Source organism: Clarias gariepinus, chromosome 1 (assembly GCF_024256425.1).
Source record: "Clarias gariepinus isolate MV-2021 ecotype Netherlands chromosome 1, CGAR_prim_01v2, whole genome shotgun sequence".
In the NCBI taxonomy this organism is placed as follows: domain Eukaryota; kingdom Metazoa; phylum Chordata; class Actinopteri; order Siluriformes; family Clariidae; genus Clarias; species Clarias gariepinus.
In genome coordinates this window covers 41956080-41966154 of record NC_071100.1, presented here as the reverse complement: position 1 = coordinate 41966154, position 10075 = coordinate 41956080, and positions in this window count along the sequence as shown.

The window sequence follows — 10075 nt, the reverse complement described above, 5'->3', positions numbered from 1 at the left end:
GGATATGCTGCATAAATTCACACATACAGTATATTAAATTCACTCGGAGAATGGTAACAGGTATTTGTATTAAAATGTGACCATAGTGTGTTAATTTAATCAGGTATGTGGTTAAAACACAGGGTAATATCTCCATTGGATTGTTTTTATTAGTCATTTATGTCCTTGAAGACTTTCACTCAGTGTCAGGTGGCATATGTTAGACCCTTAAATAGATGTTTACTGAGGGGGGGCATGAGCTGAGGGGGAGGGGCTTTTGTTTTCATGCTAATCAGTTTGTATCGGCACTTTAATCCTTTTCCTTTTTCTTTCAAACCACCTGCACATTTTGCCCAGGGTTACAGCGACTCCAGTCTGGAAGGGCAACAATGTAATAGCCTGACTTGGTAAAAATTGAGAAAGCCTTTCCTCTAAGAAAACATTATTAAATCAACTTTAGATAGTACTCTTTCAAAAGTACTGGAACAGCACAGCCAGTTCCTTTGTTGTGGCGTTTGATACTTGATTTTTAAAACATGAATATGCTATATCTGAATTTCAGAATTAATTTCATGATTTTTCAACTAGGTGTATTAAACCATTTGGAACATTGCAGTTTTACTGTATATAGTACCCTATATACATAGTAGCAGTTTAACTGGGTACAGCGGCATAACTACTGTGCTACAACCTTGGCACTAAAGAAAAGGTTTTATATTCGCTTACAGTTAATAGAGTACCAGCAATTTGTTATGTAGTTTTGTTTGGTAGGTCATGTTTAAAGACTTGTGTGGGCTTGCTATTTTCATGTTGCTATTTTTTCTCTTATACTTGTCTTAAGAAAGGATGTTTTACAGACTTGCAGTTATTACTGATAAATTAAAGTTTATAACATTCTTAATAGTGCTGTTAAACAGGTTTGTTAAAATATGTATGGGTTGTAATACATTTTTCATGCAATATAATTTAAACCTGTCTGACATTGGTCTACGTTGTAGTTTGTTAATTATTTTCTCTACTCTGTACACACAGAGCTGCTTGTAAATACTCTGAAATGTACACTACAGTGGGCAGTTACTTAAAAAAACCCTCTAACTCTCTCGACAACCTTCTGACGCACTCAGCTGCACCAGACATTGTTTAGATCTGCTTGTTGTGTCAGTCACACCCAGTTAGATATGTGTGAAATGTCAATATTATTTGTAACGTGAACCATAACCACAAGATTCTTCAGCCAAAGCAAAACCTGTTTTGCTTTTCTGGTGGTTTTGCAGGAAGTCTGGGCTCGTAAACATTATAACGGTAATGTGTAGTGGCTCTATAAGTTCTCTATATTTTAGTTATTCAATAAGTCAGTAAATAAGTAGTAAGTCAGTCAGTCAACCAATCATTCACTTTTATGTATTAACACATTCAAAACAATGACCATTAATTACAGTGTGGCACAAAGTTTTACAAAGTATTTTCCACCCCAAAAAAAACAAAACAAAACATATTACCAGTTTATATAGTGTACATTTAAAAATGATTCACACACTACAATATGGATTGAACCATTCTCCAATGTTTTAAAATAAAAAAATATATAATGACGTGTAACATGTTTGAAAGACTGTTCCATAACCTTGTGCAGACACAGCAAATGCATGACCTGTTTTAGCCAGTATGGAGGGACAGTCAGTGAAGGTTTGTGGTAAACCTTAAAGGTCTAGATGTCTGCATTGTTAGAGGGCTTTGTCCAGGGCTTTAAAACCAAACGATAAAACCTTATATTTCATCCTAAGTTTAATTAGAAGCTGATAAAATAGAGTTAAAACTAGGTAAATTCATCAAATTCATTTCTTTGCAAGATAGCCAAGCAATGCTCTTTAAGTGGTTGTGAAAAGGAGGATAGTACATAAACTATTGAACATCATAGAGAATATCACACCTCCCATACCCAACCTCTCAGTCAAACAGTGAATCACTTTTAATAAGAGAATTTATCAACATTGCTGTAAAAAAAAAAAAAAAAAAACCTATAAAAAGTTGTTTCTGGCAAACGCTATTACATGTTACAGTAACTCCACTGTGTCAAAAGAGGGGTCTTGTTCTCTGATGACATCACTACACACATGATCAGATACACCATACTTGTTTATATCTTTTATCAGTCTGTTAAGCATGTTAGTCTTATGGACAGTCCCATGGACAGTTAAATGTCCCATTAACTCACCTACTGTACATGTTAATATCTCGTGGATCTACAGTCGTGGCCAAAAGCTTTGAGAATGACACATAATATTAGTAAACTGCTTTTAGATCTTTGTTTCAGTTGTTTCTGTGATGTATTAAAATATAATTACAAGCACTTCATACGTTTCAAAGGCTTTTATCGACAATTACATGACATTTATGCAAAGAGTGAGTATTTGTTGGCCCTTCTTTTTCAGGACCTCTGCAATTCGACTGGGCATGCTCTCAATCAACTTCTGGGCCAAATCCTGACTGATAGCAACCCATTTTTTTATAATCACTTCCTGGAGTTTGTCAGAATAAGTTGGTTTTTGTTTGTCCACCCGCCTCTTGAGGATTGACCACAAGTTCTCAATGGGATTAAGATCTGGGGAGTTTCCAGGCCATGGACCCAAAATTTCAACTGTTTGGTGCCCGAGCCACTTAGTTACGGTTTCACTTAGTTTTATGGTTACACTTAGCACAACGTTTTGGTGCTCCATCGTGCTGGAAAATGCCTTGTTCTTCACCAAACTGTTGTTGGATTATTGAAAGAAGTTGCTGTTGGAGGGTGTTTTGGTACCATTCTTTATTCATGGCTGTGTTTTTGGGCAAAATTGTGAGTGAGCCCACTCCCTTGGATGAGAAGCAACCCCACACATGAATGGTCTCAGGATGCTTTACTGTTGACATGGCACAGGACTGATGGTAGCGCTCACCTTTTCTTCCCCTCGGACAAGCCTTTTTCCAGATGCCCCAAACAATCGGAAAGAGGCTACATCGGAAAATATGACTTTGCCCCAGTCCTCCCTGATGTTTTTTTTTTTGAGAGAAGTGGCTTCTTTGCTGCCCTTCTTGACACCAGGCCATCTTCCAAAAGTCTTCGCCTCATGCGTGCAGATGTGCTCACACCTGATCTCGCAGCTGAATACTTTTTAGGAGACGATCCTGGTGCTTGCTGGACTTTCTTGGATGCCCTGAAGCCTTCTTAACAAGAATTGAACCTCTTTCCTTGAAGTTCTTGATGATCCTATAAATAGTTGATTTAGGTGCAATCTTAGTAGCCACAATATCCTTGCCTGTAAAGCCATTTTTATGCAACGCAATGATGGCTGCACGTGTTTCCTTGCAGGTCACCATGGTTAACAATGAAAGAACAATGATTTCAAGCATCACCCTCCTTTTAACATGTCAAGTCTGCCATTCTAACCCAATCAGCCTGACATTCAACATTCTCACCTGAGTTAAAAAGACGATTACTGAAATGATCTCAGCAGGTCCTTTAATGACAGCAATGAAATGCAGTGGAAAGGTTTTTTGGGGATTTAGTTAATTTTCATGGCAAAGAAGGACTATGCAATTCATCTGAACACTCTTCATAACATTCTGGAGTATATGCAAGTTGCTATTATAACTAATTAAACTTAAGCTGCAACTTTTCCAATTTCCAATATTTATGTAATTCTCAAAACTTTTGGCCACGACTGTATATTAACCTGCAAAAGCTTTACTTTAATATACAGTTTCCTTAGATTATCAACCTGTATATTTATGATAATTTACATATGATTAGTATATCAGTTATTGGTATAACCAAACTTAAAATTATGTGATAGAGGTACCTTAATGTACAGATCAAAATGTACACCTTAATTTTTTCTGTCAATAAATTTAGCCCTAGCCTTGTAATATCCTTAAAAACTTTTTAAATATAAAATTAGTGAATTGGCTGCTGTAATGATTAAAATTATTTTTGTTATTTAAAAAGTACTCCATCCATCCATCCATCCATTCATTCCATCCATCCATCCATCCATTCATCCATCCATCCAATCATCCAATCATCCATTTATCAATGTATTAAAAGAATTTTGAGCTAGTTGCACACTTGCAACTATTTAGCCGATCCCAACATTCAAGGCATTGTGACTATTCTTAGCTCTTAACATCTTAATCACTTTGCTTTTTAAATGCTTTGTTTTAATACTGAAAAGAAATTAAGAATCCTATTTTTGAGGACAGATTGAAAACAGCTGAACATCAAACCAATACATTGGATTTGTTTAATGTTTTTTGACGTTATAACTTAGACAGTTAATCAATATAAACTGGATGCATAGACAACTCATCCATTCAAAACATCCATTTTGCCTGTACAAAGCAGGATAAATCAGTGTTTATTAGGTAACTGTACTGTAGTAACAAAACAAAAGTTTAAAAGACAAACATGAAAGTGTGGAAAAGAATTTTAAGTATAAAAATATAAAAATATAAATAACTCTAATTTTAAATGCATGAATAACTATTTTTTAAGTTTCTTGATAGTCTTGGGACGAGAAATATACAGTAGGTGTTGCGTTAAAAAGGTGGAATGCAGGGAGAATGTAAAACCCTATTTATAGTTTTATATACTCATTACATGTATGTATATGTATGTATTGGCACTTTTTCCATCCTTGCCATTTTTCCTACAACTACTTTGACTTTTGATAGCAAAAAAAAAAAAAAAGTTGTATCTCTGCTTCTGTGTCTACAGATTGAAATAATCATAAGATTAACAGTTGTTATTATTTATCTCTAAATCTCTTATCTGTTAACTCATGACAACTCCTTCTGGACATTATTTTAAGGTGTACCAAGTGTTTCACAGATACTGTAACCTTTATATCCTGTTAGGACAACAAAAAGACACACCCAGGGTTTGGGTTGGGCATTAACTACAGTACGTATCTGTGTGTGATTGCATGTATATAGCAAGTCTGAGCAAGCCAAGATATGTGTGACACTGTGTGTGTATCCACAACAACTATAATGCAGCATACAGCAAGTTTCTCTGAGTGGGGTTTCCTCACGCCTTTAGCTTCTGTGCGTCATCACAGCGTCTCTCCTGGCATTTCACAACCACCCACAAGCGTCTGAGATCCTCTGCTTATTTTGACACCCCACACATTCATTGCTGCCTCACTATCAGGCCTTAAAATCATTAAGCAACCTCCACTTTCATACACATACACAGTGAAAGTAAATTTCAAACTCATGAGATGACATTAGTGGTTCTATGTCACCTCATGAAAGAGAGAAGAGTGGAAAACCCTCAGCTATCATTATAGGTCAACTTACTTATCATTGTAGGTCAAGTTGCTGTCATTTTAAAGTTGTTTTTATATTGTTATTAGTTAGCTTTTACTAATATCACATCCATGATTTTTTGAGACAATTATAAAGATTATACAAACTGCCTCATAACAAAGCTGCACTAAGATACCCAGAAGTATGTGAAAACCTGACCATCATTCCCATATATGCTTATTGAAAATCTAATCCCCAAATCACGCATTAACATCATTGGGCTTCTTTTGATTTTGTTGGAAGGCTTTCCAATAAATTTAGGAGCATGGTTGCATTATATGGGCATTATGGTCTGATTTCCCCATGCTTTTGCCCATAATTAGTTTGAGGCTATTACAATCAGCACTTCAGCAGAAGAGCACTAAAATACATATTTCTGTGGAAAGCACAACATAGAGCAATCATTAGTCATGGTAAGTCGCTCTGGATAAGAGCGTCTGCCAAATGCCTAAATGTAAATGTAAATTAGTCACCAACATTCTCAGTAATAAAACATAGTTAATGGCCAAATTACGTCTTTAACTGGCATAAATTTATATGATACAGTATGCTTTTGGGGCTTATTAATTGGTGTACACAATCACGATTTCTAAAGTGATTTTCAGGTGATACCCCAAACTACTCATTTATTAAGGCAAAAAACAACAACAATATTCTGCTTATATAAAGGACACAGTTTTATTTAGTTTGCATGTTTTTACAAACATAAACCTTATGTTAATGTGGTAAATCCTTGCTGACTTTTAAATGTTATCTATGTTTATATGTTCATATGCAAAATGAAAGTGTGCCTTGTGTTACACAGAGAATGCTTATTCATCCTTTCCGGTTAATCATGTGAGACTGAAGACCCTTCCTCACTCACCCAACCCCAGGAGGTCGGTGACAGATGGGGCCTTACCAACAGCTGCAAAGGATTGGGGGTATGGGAGGGGCAAAGGTCAGCCTATTACACAGACAAAACAGCCACACACATCCCCACACAGAATCAGCACATGGTTTAGACCCTGGCAATTTAGCACAGGCCCACTGACACTGGATTGATTTCAACCTGCTTGCTTATAATGTAAATTATTTAACTTGTACAATTTTAGTTTGTATGGGGGCCAGCTCAAGCTGATGATGCTGACCTCGGGACCTCTTGGAATAACATTAAAGATTTAAGGACTTGTTTTCCAATTCTTTCTACCTTATTGTAAGATCATGTCTGTTTACCTTACGAGAAGGTAAGCCTAGTCTGGAAATAACATTAAAATTATGGGATAATATACATGACTGATAATGCTAGTAAGCATTTTTGGTTTTCTCCTATAGTCCAAAGTCATGAAAGTGATTGGTATTTTCAGTTTGACTATAGTAAATGTGTGTGTGCTGTATGTGCGTATAAGCCTGTGCCCTGCGATGGGTTGTCACCCTATACAGAGTCCCCTGACTTGTGCTTTGAGCTCCCTTTGATGGGCTCCAGGCCCTACACAGGATAAGCAGTATATGTGGATTGGTGGATGGATGGCTCGATGGATAAACAAATGTTTCTGCTACCACATGTTGTTTTTTTTCACTAATTTATTTATAAGTAAGAGCTTTTTATTAGTTGTTCTTCCATAATTCTTCAGTAGGGTTCATAGCCAAAGATGATCAATGGAAAATATTTATTTTCTGATTTGAAATATTTAGCCACATTTCATTTCAACGTATGTTTGGCTTATCATTTTATTCAAAGCTCTATGCATGGCCAAGGGCATTTTCTATAAATAAAAATGCAAAGAGAAGTAAGTATGTGTCCTTTTGTCACTGCGGGTTTGGTTTAAAAATAGTAATCTTTACACACCTCATTAAGATTAGTAGGGTTTAAAAAAGCATAGGTCAAACCACTACTTCCTCTCAGCTCAACTTTCATCATCTCAAACTGGGTTGGGGCACATTCCTGTTAAGGGAAGAGGAACATTAGCATAAATAAAGTGTACATTTTTTTGCTATGAGGTTGCATTTTAAAGGAGTGTTTGTTTACTGAGAAACAATTGACCCAATTTCCATGTATAAATATGGTGCACTTTGATTAGCTATAAAGACTGAAATTAATTTCATATCTTGTACTCATGCACAAGGAATTAGAATACCTAATTCTTGCCGATGTTTCATAAACTCTGTTCTATAAGGAAAAGGTATTTAACTGATACTTACAATGTGTTTTTGTCACCAGAAAAGAGGAATGTAAGAGCTGGAATGAGAATGAGAATGCATGTCATTCTCTGCCTTATTGTTTTGTCATACCAGTCATGTGTTACACTCAGGTTTGTCAAATCTCAATCATTTTTAAGTTATGAAAAGCTTCAAACAGTGTCAGGTCATGGACGTCAGTAAGAATAAAAGCGCTGTAGAGGAACATGTTATTAGCCTTCAGCATTAAATAGAATGATTCTGACTTTTGGCTTCAAAAACAAAGGCATTTTAACTAATGCCTCAGATATTCCTTGCAGTTTTATGTTTAAGTGAATGGCTCCTCAGAAAAACTATATAAAACAGTCCAAAGTTATTTTAACCCCATTAACTTCCAGCACATTATTCAGTTCTATAAGTATTAATATTCAGTGAAATTAATAGGACGTATCTTTGGTCATAAGAATGATCTACCTAAAGTCCTAACTACTTATATTGAAAAAATATAACTTCAACCTAAATATGATTTTAAAAGGGCAGTAAAGCATACGACATTTGTGTTAGCACGTTAAGTTGACTATGGAACTATTGAAAACTGGCCATTTTGACCAGAATACATAACAGCCATGCTAAGACAGGTGCACGATTAAACACGCCCATGGGCAGACATTTGAATAGTTGTGTTTAGCTAAGCGAAAGGGTGAAATGGCAGTCTGCACACTTTTCCTTATGATTGACAAGAGAAGCAGACTTTCCATTGTATGTGCAGTGGTGCAGGGCCCCTCTGTCCCCTAGACACACTGGAGAAACAGCAGATGGAGGTTAGACCCCTGCCTCTTGCCTCAGACCTCTAGACACAGTTTGTGAGTTTGTGTCTGCACCTCCTTTCAAATGTGCACAAAAGCCCGGGGCCACCTTCCAACTGGCACACGACAGAACCTTTTTTTAACGTATAGAGAAAAACATATACACACAAGGGAACCTAGTATTTTAAATAAGTCTAATGGAGGTCGCATGAATTCTACACATCGGAGGTCATGAATACTAACAACACACAGCTGTTACTGATTGTGGACCAACACTACTTTAGTTCTACTAAGAGATTTAACATGTGTATATTAAAAATAACTTATTCATACACATAATTCAATAGAATTTTATTTACAAATCACTTTTTACCTTGCTGTAAAGTAACTTTACAGAATCAAAAATTTATGGAAATAGGTTCGAAAAAATGTGAGATACTATGGATAACAGAATTGTCAATTTGTTGCTGATGAGCAAGCCGAAGGCAATGGTGACAAGGAAAAGCTCCCTGAGATGACAATAGGAAAAAACGTTGACAAGAAACAGTCCAAAAGGAAACCCAACCTCATTTGGGTGATATCAGAAGGAAATAGTAATAAATGTCATCTTTATTCATTCATTTAATAGTCATTAGACTATTAAATCTTTTATATATATATATAGAGAGAGATTTAATAGTCTTACAACAAAAACTAATAAAAAGCTGTATATATCATCATCTTTTTTATATATTTGAAAATTCTGTAATTATCACTCTGAAGTCAAACTGAGTGTTTTCAGCTGAGTGTTTTGCAGAACTCAGCTCCAGAATTACAGAAATAAATAGATCCTCTTGCTAGCTTTGGCAAGAGATCTGACTATTATGTAAGCATGCACTTAGCTGAGCTCTGATGGGACAGTGTATGTGCTCACGAGTCTGGTGGAGATTACATCATTGTGCAGTTTCATGTTTGCGTCTGGATGTGTGTACGGCATGCTGCAACATACATGCTAACCCAGCAGCACGCCTATTCAGTCTCCACAGGCACTTTGTCCATTCACAGACTGCAGATTAAAGACCCAGTGTGTATACAGTCCTTACCCTCCTTTTCTCTAGTGTTTGTGTGTGCACATGTGTGTGCACATGTGTGTATGTGTGTATTTTCTGTGATTTCTACCACCTTCTGTTCCAGTTAAGCCTTACCGCAATCCCCTGTAATTACTTTATCATAGTAATAGTCAAGTAACTTACACTGGCAGCATATATTAAGAGTGACTTACATTTTTATTGCAGCTAATAAAGTCTTTGATACAGCCAACAGTGGAAATAAAACATCTGTACACTTTTTTAAATGTTGGTTTACTGTGTGTGTGTGTGTGTGTGTCCTTATTGTGAGAACACTATTCTGCCAGATACTGAACCTCCTCCTATTCTTATTATTATCTGGTATTTGTCCACTCGTGGTGGTATAATTAGCTAATTTGACAATGGTGTTAGGAAAGTGAATTGAGGAGCAGTCATAAGTAAAACTGGAGAAGCGGAGGAGACTGAGGACATACGCCTGGGGTGTGCCAGTGACATAATGAGAGTGGATGATGTGTGGTCTTCCATCCTAACATTCTGGGTCTGTTGCTATGAAAGTTCTATCCATGTGTACAGAGTATTATAGTGACCAATATTCAAGTAACTTGTAACTAAAAGGTCTGATATTAGTATAAACCACATTCTGTTCATGCTTTCCTCTTGTTGCTATTTAGTCTGAGTAAAGTGCTCAGGGACACTAAATAAATGTGCAGTCAGTCATTGTCT